The sequence below is a fragment of the Alosa pseudoharengus genome, unplaced genomic scaffold (genome assembly GCF_046254945.1).
Source record: "Alosa pseudoharengus isolate Yale_2024_CS ecotype anadromous, Long Island Sound unplaced genomic scaffold, YU_APseudo_1.1 YU_APseudo_1.1_scf_23, whole genome shotgun sequence".
NCBI lineage: Eukaryota > Metazoa > Chordata > Actinopteri > Clupeiformes > Clupeidae > Alosa > Alosa pseudoharengus.
In genome coordinates, this window is record NW_027468685.1 from 20379570 (window position 1) to 20396391 (window position 16822).

Genomic DNA, 16822 nt, shown 5'->3' on the forward strand with positions numbered 1-16822 from the left:
CCATCCTCATAAACAAACCCACAGGCAGCCGCACGCCGGTCCTAGAATGACTCGCTCTGTTTTATGTGTTTCTCCTCTCGTCTACAGAGACATAATTTAGCAGTGATGTCGACAAAATATTATAAATTGAATTGTTTTGACAGCAGCACACACTCACACACAGGGGGACACACGCACACGCACGCACGCACACGCACGCACGCACGCACGCACACGCACGCACGCACGCACGCACTCACGCGCACACACACACACACACACACACACGCACACACACACACACACACTGACACACACACACACACACACACACGGACACACACACACACTAAGGGATAGGAGGTGTGACAGAGACAGTATGCACAAGTGAGAAATGAAATGGAAACCTAGAGAGGGAACAGCAGCTCAGGAGAAGGGGCAGCCGGCAAAAAAAACCAGACGAGCCAGGGGGAAAAAAATGTGAGTGTGAGAGAGATGGAGACAGAGAGTGAGAGATGGAGGAGAGAGAGACAGAAAGAGAGAGAGAGAGAGAGAGTCTCAGAGAAATGGAATTGAGATGTAATAGGGAAACAGCAAGAGACCAGGGAAGACATGACAAAGTGACTCGCAGACTTCAGAGTAGATTGCAGCACGCAGGAGATGCCGGTGAGAGTGGCGAGGAGAGGCATGGTAGAAAAGGGCCTGTGTGTGTGTGTGTGTGTGTGTGTGTGTGTGTGTGTGTGTGTGTGTGTCTGTGTGTGTGTGTGTGCGTGTGTGCGTGCGTATGTGCGTGTGTGTGTGTATGTGTGTGTGCGTGTGTGTGTGTATGTGTGTGTGTGGGGTGGGGTGTGAATGACACAGTTCCTCGCCAAGACAGAAACCCAATCTAAAGTTCAATAACACTACAGAGCACCCTCTGTTCTTGGGACGCTGGTGTTAGTTTGTCAACTGTTCAATTTGTTTCCGGTATCAATGCCTCAGCAATATAAATGCTTATCTGCTCTGCCAATAAAGCTTTCTGAACGAATTTAAATTGAATTCCAAATCGAATTTAAATTAAGAGAGTTGAGCGGCTGTGGCAGACAAAGAGAAAGTGAGAGGGAAAGGGAGAAAAAGGAGAAAAAAACATTGAGAGAGGGAGCGTCAGAGAGAAAGAGGACATTAACTGATGAGTCCTAATAGATAAAAGGGAGAATTGCATAAAGAGAAATAAATGCAGTAAAAGCTGGGTTGAATGTGCTTCTGTCTGTGATAGGCATACCTGCCTTTTTTGTATTTTCGCTTCCAACCTGGCTATGCTTACAGCATTTAATATTAAACCTTCTTCATGTAGACAGCTGATCAACATTAGACGAAGAAACAGCAGGGGGGAACATTTGAAATCCAAATGCAAATATTATGTCAAACTATAAAAGCACACTTTAGAAGATTAGGTGGTATGTGTGGCACGTTGGGGACTCTCATTATGTCTAACAGTTAGGTACAATTTAATAACACTGTAATAAGCACTTTATAAACAAAATGGTGATCAAGGTTGGAACCTTTTGTGGTTGATACACATAAGGCGGTCTGTACTAAGAATAACATCACTGATGTTTCAATTGTAACCCATAAAGACTGGATTAACTACTACACGACGCAACAGGCCATTGGATGTTGCAGTGAACAGCCTACATCCATCTTGAGACGGGGGAATAATCTTTATGATCCATTTGGTCATTTGTCAAGCGAGCGGGACCGTAGCCATGACCCATCTTGCCGTTCCCCCCACTGCCCCCTATCCAGCATGATCATCTTAAAGTGCCTGCCCACGGACGCTGCCAGATCATCGGTCAGGGCGGATTGCAGGCTGGCTGGGAGGCGCGGCTTGGGGGAAGGAACGTCAGCTACGCATTGAGCCGGGGACATTAGTGTGGCTTCCAGCCGAGCAGGGTTGTGGGGGTGGGGGGTGGGGGATGGGGGATTTGGGAGGTTATCAGCATTTGCGACTTCCTGGGCCGACCCAACCCCCCGCTGTCGTACAGCCCTGCTGACTCAGTCGCAGTAATGACCGGATAATCAGGCTCATTTAACGGCGGACGGGACGCATATTTCTCCACCCCCGACCTCCACCTCCGTTGTCTCCCGTCGTCCCCACCTCCGAGCCGTACCCATCAGCCCCTCCTCTGGTCTTGCGGTCTTCAAAATTCGATATAAAAACCTCTACAAAGAACCTAACCTCTAAATTCTTTTTCGCCAAACCTATTTCAAACATGTCACATCTGAAAAGCTGTCTTTATGCAGAACCTTCAAAGGGAGAGCAGACATTTTGGCACAATGAGGGCTATGAGAGGAAGCTCTGCGATGGAGATAAGCTAAAGAACTTTAAGAGATCTAGCTTTTACCAATAACCCATCTACACCACTGATAGGTTGCTCAAGGGTGCCAAATTTAATACAGTGCACGTACCGCGCCTTACGTGTGGAGTCTGTATCAAATGTAAAGCCCTTCTAAATGAGACAAACAAAACGCGGGGATTTGAGGTAATGGAACGGTAAGTCGCCGGTGATGGCCGTTGTCCTCCCAGCGAGAGACAGGGCCTCAGTCACCCCCTCTCCTCTCTTCTCTCCACTGCGATGGCTCTTTAAAGGAGAACGCATTATGCAAGCAAGAGGAAGAGAGTACTTGAAATAGCCTACTGTTTGTGTTGAGAGTGGAGAGTGTGTGTGTAGGGGGGCGATGTATGTACATTGCGGAGAGTATTAATAGACAGCGTATCAGGGCAGGATGACATTCAAGTGCGTGTGTGTCATTAGAACTAATGGTACATTTCTTTTTTCATCATTACTGTTATCATCATCATTTCTTTATTTACCGCTATGAATTTTGTAGCTGATATTGCTCAGCCATGTTAAGCGCATGCCAAAATGGAATTATGAAGGATTTAACATTAATGTGTCACATTCCACTGAGTATTACAGTTAATATACACAGGCGTTTTTGCTACCGATCTTATGCCTGAGCCAATCCATCTCCCTTACAAGGTTCCTCATTTGAACTGAGCTGTGTAAATAGCACGCCAAACATATTAATATGAGCACTGTCAAATCAAGTCACTTTGTTTTCCTATCCCATATTACAGTCGGTTCAAACTGAATACAATTAGCGACTTTGTTTTCGACAGCTCCATTCGGCGAGGGTTCTATAACTCCACCTGGGCTCATGTAGTCTCAGATGCCTTCCTCTCACTGAGACACACTGTTCCACCTTATGCTCTCAGCGGGGGGTTTTCATTAGCTGCTCCCTCCACACGTCACTTTAGGTAAACCGCAACACAACACACTGCACAAAAAAACAGCAGTCGTATGCAGCTTCAGATGTTTATAACCAGGATTGATTAACAGCGTTCGAAGACAATTATGTGTGTTATGTAAATGATTGGCATGTGTAACGTGTATCTCTCCAAATTCACACTCTTTACAACCTCTCTCTTAATGCGCGAGTGCATTAATACTTCAAGAGGCTTTCAATACATCAGCCAGCAATCCAAACAAACAAAACAGGGTAAAAAAAAGCCAGCAATTTGAGGAAATAAATAAGTAGTAAACACTAGAGCTTATTATATAACCGCTAATGCTGTCTGACAGAGCAGGGCAGATCCAGGTTGTTTTAATTGACTGGAAACAGCAGGCTCCAGCGAGGATCCGCCGAGGCCAGAGCGGCGCTCAGGGGCCTGTGGTGCTGGGCACTGGGGCCATGCCAGCGGATCGTGAAGGTGAGCGCTGACCCGCCTGACCCGACTGCAGAGCTACCAGTGACGAACAAGAGCACGGTGTCAGCAAAGACACCGAGAGCGCGGGAGAGAGAGTGGGGGAGAAAGAGAGGAAAGAGAGAGAGAAAACACATGAGACAGAGAGAGACACACACACACACACACACACACAGACACAGAGAGAGAGAGAGAGGGAGCTATAAAGAGAGTGATGGACATAGTGTGCTAGTAAAACAATTAAAGGATAGTTCCGGTGTGATTTTGACCTAAAGTGTGTTGAAACATGATACCGAGTGTGAATGTATGTCTCATAGCTCATCTCGGCTTGTCCCCTGCACTCAGAAATCTTGTCCCCTGCACTCAGAAATCCAAAAATAATTCTGTGGAAATGCATGGATTCAGTTGCTAACTGGAATCCATGCATTTTCACGGAATTATTTTTGGAATCTGATCCCTTATCATACCTGTTCGTTCGTACTCGTCGCTCGACTTATCGTGAATTCAAGATGGCGTCTAACGGTAAAATTCCTTAAGGTACTGTCTGTATAAATCGTCTTGTAAATAAACTACCAGTGCTTTTTCAAAGTTCTCCATGTCTTGTTTTAAATGTCAAGGCCCTTGGAAGTCTACCAATGAAGTATGGAGCTATTTTGAGCCTCGTAAATGGTGTAAAACAGTGATTTATTTGCATTGCTAGGCTGATGCCCGAGGTACCACAACGAAACACTGTGTTGGTAGCATTGGCTAACTAGCGCCAGATTTCTGAGTGCAGGGGACAAGCCGAGGTGAGCTATGAGACATACATTCACACTCGGTATCATGTTTCAACACACTTTAGGTCAATATCACACCGGAAGTCTCCTTTAAGTAAGAGACAAAAAGGCAAACAGAGAAGAAAAATAATAAAAAGAAAGGCCAGATGCCAGAAGACACACACACACACACTCACACACACACACACACACACACACACATGTTTGTATGTGTGTAAAACAAGCTGATCGACCGGTGGGCTCATTGACTAATTCAAGTCATTAATGTCTCTAGCTCAATCATGGCTAGAAAGAGGCGCATGTTTAGCCTGTAGGCCATGTGAGCATAAAGCAGTGCAGCTGCAGATAAGGTCCTCATAAACAACACATTGCCACAAAAGGGGAGCCATCATTTAACACTGCTGCAGAGAAATGGCTGCAGCAGCAAGAGCACTCTCTCTCTCCTTCTCCCTAACACTCCTCTCTCTCTTTCCCTCACCCTCCCTCTCACTTTATACTCTATTTACTCACTCTCTCTTTCCCTCTCCCTTCCCCCTCTCTCTCCTCTACTCTCCTTCTCACACACTCTCTCTCTCTCTCACTCCATCTCTCTCTAATCTACTCTCTCTCCTCTTGCACAACCACGCTCTCTCCCCCTCTCTTACTACCACCCCCCCCCCACACACACACACACACAAACACACACACCCTCCCAACTGATTCCGGAACTCTCTGCCAGTTGCTCACTGTCAGTTGGAAGTGAACGCCAGAGACACATCGGTTCATGTGCCCTGGGCCAGTGACACTATCTCCGCTTCCTTTGAAAAGACGCATCCAGAGGCTAGGTGCAACAGAGTTCATGTGAGCGGCAGTAAAAATTACACATAAAAGCCCTATGGCAAGAAGACCTTTGTTTCCTTGATGGTTTTCCAAGACGCAGCACGAGCAAAAAGATATGCCAGCCATTTCTTTTGTTGAGATCTATTGCTCCTATTATTTCCGTCTATGTTCTTTTTTGGTCTCTCGCGCTCTCCCTTTTGTCCCTGTATAAAAAAAAAACAACTTTTTCCTTCGTGCACCTCTTGTCTGCATGGAAAAAAAAAATGATTACGAAGAAAATCAAGCCACACTTCAAAACAAGAAATTCAAAAGAAGCTTTGAAGGAAGCTATTTAAAGTCTGAAAGAGCGTACGCAGGGCCAAACAAAGGCATATAAGCGCCAAGGCCAAAACACTTGCCACCTGACAACAAATGAGTCTCTCTCTCTCTCTGAGACCCCCAACAATAGCTGAGCAGCCAATCCATAAGGAAAGAAAAACAGAAAGTTAAGCAAAAAAGAAAGAAAGAGGGCATTGATGATACCCAGCAATGATGGGACCTGAGCGGATGTTTATGGGGGGGTGGGGGCACCCCACAGGCACCGAAACGCTCCTCATTGTTGCTCTCGCTGCTGTTTTAGCAAAGCTGTTCGACATTAAATATTTACATTTACCAGTAATTAGCACTACAAGGAGTGGCACAGTCTACATTTTATAATTAGAACCATCTAAGAAATGATGGGAAAGACACCTCCAAACATGCAATGCACACACGCACACACACACACACACACACGCACACGCACACGCACACGCACACAGACACACAAGCGCACAGACAAATACTGTACACACACACAGCTCATTCATACACAGAACAGGGTTATATCAACAAGCCATGTCCCACTCTCTTCAGTATAGTGTGATGTCATATCCTATGACTTCAGGCAGACAGAGGGGAACGCTTTTTTGTCTGTTTTTTTCACACCTTCTTTGGCATATTATCACATTTACGGTAACTTAAGGGAGACGCGTTTCCGATTAGATGATCTGATATGATTAGATCCGGTAAAAACCCAAAGCAAATATTGGCAAATAAAGGGAAACATTTTCTTTTTTTTTCTGAAATATAAAAAAATTAAATATATCTAAGCCATCGAGTTAATTGCGCTGATCAGAGCTGTGAGCCAAAGCATACATCAAATGAGAAACACTACATCGAGCAGAGCAAACCCTCCACAAAAATCTCCCCCTCACATCTCCACTCACATTCTCCCCCTCCCCCTCATGGAATTAGGATCTTATCATCAACTTGGCCCATGTGCTCAAAAACGTCCCGCCTCATCGTAATGGAGAGAGAAAATGAAACAGGGAGGGGGAGAAATGAGAGAAAGAAAGAGAGGAGATAGAGAGAGAGAGAGCAGTCTGGAGGGGGATATAAAAGTATAAGAGCTAAGAAATAATGAAATGGCATGCACACAAGCCATTCGACTGGAGTAATATCCTGCTTTTTTCTCTTTTACTTTCTGTCACAATTCAATTTACCGCAATGGGCAGACGTCATCACTAAATGGCACTACGCACATTTATCAACCCCCCATACCAACCCCCCCCCCCCCCCCCACCCCACCCCTAACCCCAATCCTCCTCAGTAAAGACACCTGCCACCTACATGTTTACACATACACACACATACACACACACACACACACACACACACACGCCCATTTCAAAGTCATGAGGGCAACGAGAGTTGAGAGATGAACAACAACGACACACATTAGATATTGATGCATAAAGGAAGGCACCCCAAACCATTCCTCTCTCTCTCTCTCACTGTCTCTATCTCCCTCCCCCTCTTCCTCCCCTCTCGTACACACCTCCACCATCAGTGCTCCGGTTATCTCGAAACGGCCTATTAGGGATGGCAATCTGCTTGATAAGCTCCGATATCAATATTTCATGTTTACAGTGGAGGGTGTAACACATAGATCAGGGTCTTCTTAAGTAATGACGAATCGCTGCTGCTGCTAGCTGCTTGCTGCCGCGGTGACAGTGGCGGTGGTGGCGGCGGCGGCGGCAAAGTGGGGCAAGGTGCGGCAAGGGGGCCACAGCGAAAGAGCGAAATTTTTCACAGCAGAGATGGAGGCGGCAGTGGCAGGGGCGGCAGCGACGTCGCGACTCCGCCAGGGACCGAATGAGAAATGACCCGGGGAAGGAAGGAAGAAGAGAGGGAGGGTGAGAGGCGGAGGAGGATGAGGGGGAGGTGGGGTGGGTGAAAAAGATTCATTGCAGGTGTGGAGGGGTAACACTCTCTGCTACTGCCGTTGCGGCTGCTGCCGCTGCTGTTGGTTAGCTCAGTGGACGCAGATAGCAGTGTGAGACTCCGCCAGGGAGAGTAGAGAAGAGTACACACTGTTCTCAGCCAGAGGCCTCCACCACTTCCACTAGAGTATCTCTCTCTCTCTCTCTCTCTCCCCAGGTCCCAAAAATAACAGAAAACAAACCGCCAACAAAAAACATAAAAACACGCACATATACTGTAACCTGACCCTAGCCAGATGAATTTTGTTCCGCTTAGCTCCGCCTAGCTTCACTCACATCCATCTGGGACCTCTTCTATTGAGAGTGATTTCTGCAACCGATTTTATGGTACAGCCAATCAGGACGCAGGGCGGGAGTTTCATAGATGTGACATAGCGTAGAAGCGACTGTGATGGTGCATTCAGACCTAGCGTTCATGGGCTTCGTAAAAACCTTTCTCCGAGTGAAAACATCATTCCGATGTTCATCATGTCATTCCGAGGTGCTCTGAATGCACCAAGAGCACCTCGGAATGACAAGGACCGCCCCCATGGCTACTTTGTTTTTCCGACAGCAAGTGTTCAAGTGCTTTGCCATCGAATGTGTGACAAACACGGATGCCACAACAAAGGTTAAAACATACACTCACTAATCCTAAACAAACAACTGTATTTGCTTAAAATATAGTGTAAGATGCTCGTGAAAGAAAGATATGCAGCTTTTCAAGTGATAAAAAGGGCAAATTCCTACAAACGAACTACAACGTGACGACAAAAGTGATGACGAGCCCCTAACTGGGCAACTCTGTTAGCAAAATCTAGCCCCAGTTTCCGACCTCTGACTCACACATTACGTGACGTGAATGACGCGGAATGATGATGTTTTTTTACTCGGAGAAAGGTTTTTACGAAGCCCATGGACGCTAGGTAAGGGTGCATTCAGAGCACCTCGGAATGACAAGGACCGCCCCCATGGCTACTTTGTTTTTCCGACAGCAAGTGTTCAAGTGCTTTGCCATCGAATGTGTGACAAACACGGATGCCACAACAACGGTTAAAACATACACTCACTAATCCTAAACAAACAACTGTATTTGCTTAAAATATAGTGTAAGATGCTCGTGAAAGAAAGATATGCAGCTTTTCAAGTGATAAAAAGGGCAAATTCCCAAGTTCACATTCAAACTGTTGGACATGCAAGGCCACATGGACTACAAACGAACTACAACGTGACGACAAAAGTGATGACGAGCCCCTAACTGGGCAACTCTGTTAGCAAAATCTAGCCCCAGTTTCCGACCTCTGACTCACACGTTAACCCTTAGAACCCGATTGACGCAAAGTGCGTCAAAAAACACACCCTTTCTTCTCTGTTACATTGCTCCGGAACGGTTCATCGCAGCGAGATGAAACCTTTATTGCACGACAGAGCAGAAGTGGGGCTTTCCAACGAGACTACACACTTGTCTGTACGATCAAGTATGAAAATTAAAAAAAATCATGAAATTAAATCAAATTGCATCATATTTACAGTCTATACTTCTCTGCGTTCACCTGCACACACATTACTCTAGTTTGAATTACTCGCGAACCCGTGATCGCATCGATATGGCAAGCATATCAGATGAAAGAGGAGACTCAGAGCTATCATTTGATACCAAGTACATCCTTCTGGGTTATAAAACAGACAGCAAAATAGTGACAGCAAAATAATAACTTCATATAGCTGGACTTACCCCACGTTTGTGTCTGTTCTTGTGGCAAAGCATGTTTATAATCCAATGCTATCATGTGTTTCTCTATGGCAAAGCATGTTCATATTCCGGTTTTGAGATCCTAGCAAATTCCTGCATGGCATCCAATTCAAGGCTCACATTGCATCCCAATTTGTTCAACAAATAAACACCTTTTTTGCCTTTACTTTGTTCATGGCAATGCATGTGAGAGTTGGAGTAAAGAGTTGAGAATTATTATGACTGCATACACACAGGCACGCAGGCTAACACGCAACCTCGGGTCAAGTCAGGTCAGATCAGTTCGTGTCACAGATATGGAGCGCAGAAAGGTCATTTTTCATCACTAAATAAAAAATGGCATTTATTTCCGTAAATCACACAGCAAATATTTCTGTAAATTGCTCAGCCCCAGAGTATCCCTCCAACATGGCAATTATATTGCCGATTCAGGACAGTCTGCCCTACACACACATGAAATGCATGTAGAGCTGTGAGCTTGCAGTGGTGAGATACATGTCGAAATATAAGAATTTTTATAATACACTTTTTATATTTTAATTCTTTAAAAATCAAAATAAAATCAATGCTAGTATTAATACATGAAATGATGGCAGATCTGAATAGCCTAAACTCTCCTGAAAAAAACAATATATAATATATGTGTGTGGCACTTACAATGACCAGAATAAATCCTTATGAATAAAGGTAGTGAAAATGCCCTAAAAACAGCTTAGGGTTCTAAGGGTTAAGTGACGTGAATGACGCGGAATGATGATGTTTTCACTCGGAGAAAGGTTTTTCCGAAGCTCATGAACTCTAGGTAAGACTGTTATTAGCGTCACGGGTTGGCTTCGATGTGAGTGGTTGAAGTAGCACGTCAATAGATGACGGACAAGTGGCTTATTCAATCATATGCAAGCATTTTTTTATTAGGCCCAGCCTTCTGAAGCAACACTTCAATGGATCGGTTCCAGATGGATGAGTGGAGCTAGGCGGAGCGAAATTCATCTGGCTAGGGTCAGGTTATATATACTGTACAACGAACAAAGAAAAAATCTTTAAAAGTGAGATCCCTATTGTGGAGCGACGCTAACAAACAGACACGTACGCGTGCTGGAATGTCCCCAGAGACTCAGATTAGCCACCAAAAGCGGAGATTACAAGAGCAGACGAAGGGTGAATGGCGACTGGCATAAAACGGCAGATTACAGGTGTGTACAAGGCCAGCTCCAGGTGGGGGACTGGAGTCGGCCCTGGTGCCAGACGGATTACGGGCCCACGTTCTAAATGGTGGTGAGTGAGTGAGAGAGAGGTGGTGAAGCGAGGGAGAGAGGGAGCTGAAAAAAACACAATGAAAGAAAAAAAGGGACAAGGAATAAAAAAACGTAGTAGGGACTATTGGCGTCACGCTGTGGTACGCATGAATCTCAGCCTATCTCCAGATCGCGTGGATTGCACGGCTGTTTGCTGAAGCCTCCTGCCTACCCCTCCCCCCTCCCCACACCCCCTTTGTCTCTCTTAATAAAATTCCTATTGTTACTTTCTTTCTTGTCCAACCTCCTCTTTTTTCCCAGCTCTTTTATGTGGTCCAGCGGGAGTGGACTTGGCACAGCGCCCGAGCGAAAAGCTCTGCTTTTAGCCAAAACATGTAAACATCACTGTTTTCCGAGGCGAGGCACCGAACCAACTTCCTCTCTTTAGGGATGCAAGACTCGGAGCATATGCAAGCCCAAAGGGTCGCCCCACATTCACGCTCAAATATGCCTCCCTGTTTAAACACTCCACCAAATAAAGAAAACAGACCACGCTCCACTACAGCATACAGTGTGATGCAATCGGGGGTTACCAAGGAAACATGAACCCCCATGCACCCATCCAACAACCCCCACCCATCTCCTCAGAAAAGAGAGATTTTTAAGAATCAAAATCTAGTCACCATTCTCTGCTCTACAATTCAGATTAAGAATGGAAAATGAGGTCCAGCAGTCTTTTCAATTTATATTTTTTCTTTGCTCGATCTTCGCTGTCGAGCACAAAAGTAAGACATGGCAAATCAGGCATTACAAGTGTCATGTCTTCAAGTCATCCTTGAGGCACATTGTGTGTGCAGGAACCGAGCGTGTCGGGCGCTTCAAATTGCATAGTGACTGAAGGTGGAGGAGTCGGAGGTGAAATAGCAAACAGTTGCTATGTCGGGAGGGCAACTCGGTTCGCTCAGAGATAATTCTGGCGCTCGAGCGGGTTTTGCTCAGTATTGGGGTGAGAGGCGACGTCGCCAGGGTGACAGGCAGCGAGCTGCTGGGCCGTCTGTCATTCGGTGCCTACCCTCCTCTATTCATGCCATCTTCCTCTCCTCTCCTTGTGTCCTTCTATCGCCTTCAATTCACTTGTCATGCTCTGTTTTTATGTGTGGCTAACTCTTTGCCATTCCCTCAAAGTCCTTCATCCTGTCTATCTCTCTCTCTCTCTCTCTCTCTCTCTCTCTCTCTCTCTCTCTCTGTCTCTACCTCTCTCTCCATCTTTGTATCTATCCTCTCCCATTTCTCTTTCCTTTCTCTTTCTCTCTTTATTTTTCCTCCCCCACTCTATCTCTCTGTTTCTCCCTTGCCCCCACCCCACCCCACCCCAAACCTCTCTGTCTCTTTCCCTCTCTCCCTCTCTCAGTCATCTTCTCAGTGACAGAGGAGATGACAAGGTGTGAAAGGAATGTCGGGGGCCGGCCGTGACAGCCTGAGCAGCGAGCGCTGTGTGGCCGAGGACAGAGGACAGGGACGAGGGGACAGGGGACAAGGCTCTGGCCGGCATCAGGGCAGCTCCGTCTTCACCCCGCTGCCACCGACGCCAGCGCCACGCAGGGAGCCCGGGGAGAGGACCAGCAGACGCCACATACAGCCAGACACTCACACGCTGACTGACAACACACACACACACACAAACAAACAAACAAATGAACAAACACAAACACACATACAGTACACACACTAACACACAAACATAGACACATGACACACACATGTAGACACATCTCACACACACACTCACACACACACACACACACACACACACACACACACACACACACACACACACACAGTCTATACACAAACAAAACATGCACATACACAAATACACACTGGCACACCAGACACAGAATTTGCACTCAGATGCAAATGATGCAGACAGGCCTGCAGGGCCACACACAGGATCAGTCGGGTAGCCTTGTGGAAGGCATGAGATGTATCAGACTTGCAAGGGTGATGTCATTTATGATGCACTTATACTCTCACGCACGCACACATGCATACACACACACACACACCCAGTCAATGTGACCGTGTGTGTGTGTGTGTGTATGCCCGCCACCATAAGCTAAACAGGACCACAGGGACTAAAAGGGCAAAACGGATCATGGCTTCATCATATCACAGTAATCCATACACACAGCATACCCACTACAGGGTCCGCTAAAGCCAGATTAATCAGGGTTCATTTAACCAAAGTTTACGATGTCACATCCTGGAAGACAGAAGTGATTTGACATGGTGATCATTTTTAAATAACCTTTCCTGAAAGAATTTTCAGCTCATTGTGTTGCTCAAGTAGATCTAACAAGAGTGAAATGGGGATATTTTAAACATAATCACAGGGTATTCATTGCATAAATACTTCCCATAGTCATCATTAAGAGCATAACATTTTTTAACTGGAAATAAAGGGCAATTCAAACCCATTTAAGTGGAATGTATAACTCAAGAATCCATTTACTTTGGTTAATTGAATACTCAGGAGTGCCCCTGCCATTTGTGCACATTCCCCCAATGTATTGTGCAGGTGATTTTATCCAGTCTTGTGTCAGATTAAGATGCCCTTATTTAATATATTAATAAAGTATAATGCATAAACGAAGATCTACTGTATATTATTACTAAACCATAACTGCAGTTGAATGGTTCCATTGCTCCAATGTTTTAAGCTTCCCATCATTTGTTTGTTAACTAACAGACTGAGCTAAATATCTTGCATAATTGAAATGATTACTGGCGTTGATCAATAATGAATAATCAGTATCCTCAGAATAAACTTTTATAACCGCTGTTAATGTTCATTTCTGCAGGTTAGCTACATTAATATGCTAATACTTTTCCACTGTCCTTCAGAATCCCTTTAATATACAATGTAAAGGACATTTCATGAGGACCTTCAGCCAAACTCATATGAAATCATGAAAAATGTAAAGCCATCATCCACTATGGCCAGATCGCCTATCAGCTATACTTGAAGAGAATGTTCCATATGCAATCTGCATTATAGCTGGTCTCTAACATAGTCAGAGACTGACTGACAATCATGTCTCATGATGGAAAGCCAGAATGGCCTCCTATTGTAGTCAATTTAAAACTTAAATCAGTACAAATGATTTTGTGTGTGTCATTAGTGTAAAATGAAACTTTCCTACAAGGAAGACTTTAATGTTGTGTCACTCATTCATTCATCCATCCATCAATACTGACCATTAGTTCTTAAGGACTTAAGTAATGACAAACCTTTATTTTATTTTCGGACCACCATCCGGTTTCCACCTTCCTGCCCGTTTGCTCTCTGCCCTGCAGTCTTGGGTTAGGCCCTTTCATCACAGACAGGATCTGTGAGGGTGACTACACAACTTATCCTTCACTGAGGACGGAGGGCCCTTACCTAATCTTATTCATCTATCCTGAGTCTTTCTGGTAGATTTCTTTTTTAAAAAAACTCTCTGTGTGTATCAGGGCTATCCACCTTGCTTGATCGTACTTTAAATGAACAGCATAAAAGCAAAGGCCTACTACAAGAACAGAACAAACCCAAACTGAAAATGAGGCTTGGTTACAGGTAGGCCTGATGGCAGATAACACATCCACAATCCCGGCTGCTAACAACCCAGCAGCCTCACCACTAGAAACAAAGAGCAAAGTGCACAAACATCTCCTATCATTTCCAGGTGCAGCAAGAGACAAGACGGCGGCTGTTTACCTTTGGCATTACTCAGTCTGCTGGACAGACACGCCGTGCCGCTCTGAAGCTTCAATAGTCTGTTCTCCTTCACACAAGAACAAACGAAGAAAAAGCAGCAGCTCAAAGCACTGAAGAAACCACTCCAGTCAATACTTGTAAATCATTTCTGAGTCCTGAGGTGAACTTTCAGCATCACTGATAGGCCCGCACCACTCCAGTTTTTTTCAAAACCTTACGAGTCCTCGACCTCGAGAGTTTCCGAGAACAAATGCGTGCCATTTCACAAATACGCGCCATTTTTTGTTGTTGTTGTTGGGCATTGTCTGTCTTTGTTTCTCCTCTTTTTTTTTCTACCTCATGCATTACAAAATAAAAAGAATCTCCCAATCAATGCCCCCAGTGAATGAGAGCTGCCTCATAAATAGAGCAAGACCAACGAAATATTCATACTGCCTTGCAATGCGTTGCGCTCCCTTAACGTACAGTATCAGCTGACAACACGAGAGTGGGGAGCAGGAAAAAGCTCCCTCATAGAGAGCATGATTTATGAGCAGCGATGCCTCTCACACACAGGGCATTCAGAACACAGCAGTTACATCATACAGCATTACTCAATATTCACCGCGAGAAAAGCAAAAAAAAAAGAAAATGCACCGCAGTACACACGAGTGCGGAGACCGCAGCTCAGTACAACTACAACGTGTTCCTCGTTCAGTGGCACCGCGAGCGACGTCTTGAGTATTCAGCGTCGCTATCAGTGGCCCCTGAGTTTCTCGAGGACATAGGTAGCCCAGAGTGCCCGGTGAAGGGAGGGGACGCATGGATGGAGGGATGAAATCTTCTATTCTTTCACCGCGCGAGAGGTGAAAGCACTGGCTCTTCAGTGAAGAGCAGGGGGTCTGCCGGCGGCATGAAAGTGGCGGTGCATTGGAGCGTCGTGGGGACTCGCTTTCTGACATGTTCTGAACGTGCCGCCTATTTGATGTCATAAACGGCTCATCATGTGGACACAGTCGGAGGGCTAGAGAGAATCCTGGCTGCACTGACAGCCACACACACACACACCCACACACACACCCACACACACACACACACACACATAGCCACACACACACACACAGCCACACACACACACAGCCACACACACACACACACACACACACACACACACACACACACACACACACACAACCACACACACACACACACAGCAGGAGAAAACCAGGAGAAAAGAGTTGTCAGACAAAGCCGTGATGCGTACACAGCACACAGTCACACATCTAAGATGACCTACCACTATTATCTAGGTTCACTGTCATTACAGCTATAAAGACCTCCCTTGAACCCTCTATGCAATAATACATTTGTACAAAAAAGATCAAACGTACAAGAAATGAGCGTGTATGTGTTTTGTGTGCATTTACACATGTGAGTCTGAGTGTGTGAACATTTACTGTGGTGTCTGTGTATATGTTTCTGTATATGTGTGTTTCTGTGTGTGTGTGTGTGCAGGTGTGTGAGTGTGTGAGTGAGCGAGAGAGAGCGAGAGCAAGCATATACTTCTTTTGCGCATTGGTTGTACTAGAAAATACTCCTGCAGCTAAATCCAATAGGGCACGGTCACAATACCATTTTTGTCTTGCTCAAGGACACTCCGGCACCAAGGTAGGAGAAGGCATGCTCCAAGCACAGGATCTCTCTCTCTCTCTCTCTCTCTCTCTCTCTCTCTCTCTCTCTCGCTGCAGGGAGAACCAATCAGCCCCACCAAACCACGGCCACCCCATCAATCCAGCCGTGCTGTTTATCCTCCAAAATCGCTCTGTGACGCGACGCAACATGACCTGCCGTGACGTGATGTGAGGTGATGGGACAAGGCCTGATGTGACATGGTCACCGAGGAAGATCAGGACAGAGTTTCTGGGACTACAGTATGGGGAAAAGGGGGGGGGGGGGGTACATGTAATTGTATTTTCACTGAAACGCTCTACATCTTAAGGGTTCTGTTTGGCCAGCACTCTTTGGTAAAAGAGTGTTGAGCCAGAGCCCTTTTGATAAATGTCTGGTTGTTCATTTTTGCTGTAAATTTCCGTCCAGTGGGGAAAAAAACCCTTTGCAGTCAGAAGGTTGACTTTTCTAGGAAACCACAAGTCAGTTTTTTGAGGGGGGGTTGGAGTTTATACCTGTCTCCACCTTCATGAACTCAGCTGAATGAGCTGCCCTCAAACATGGCGGTTGGGGGCAAGCAGACGGCGGGGTTCTGAAATGGAAGGGGGGGGGGGGGGGGTATTTCCTAAAAGGCTTCGGCTGTTTACAGAAAGGGGGTGTTCCCTCGGGGATAAAACAGCTCATATCCACAGTAATCCTCCTTGGATAGGTAAACCCCTCCGACAGCCTGCTTATCCACGCCGCGCTTAGAGCAAGCATGTAAGGAACAGCCTCAGTGGCTATTTAAAATATGAATGCCAGGGCACGCTAAGGCACCCCCCATTTA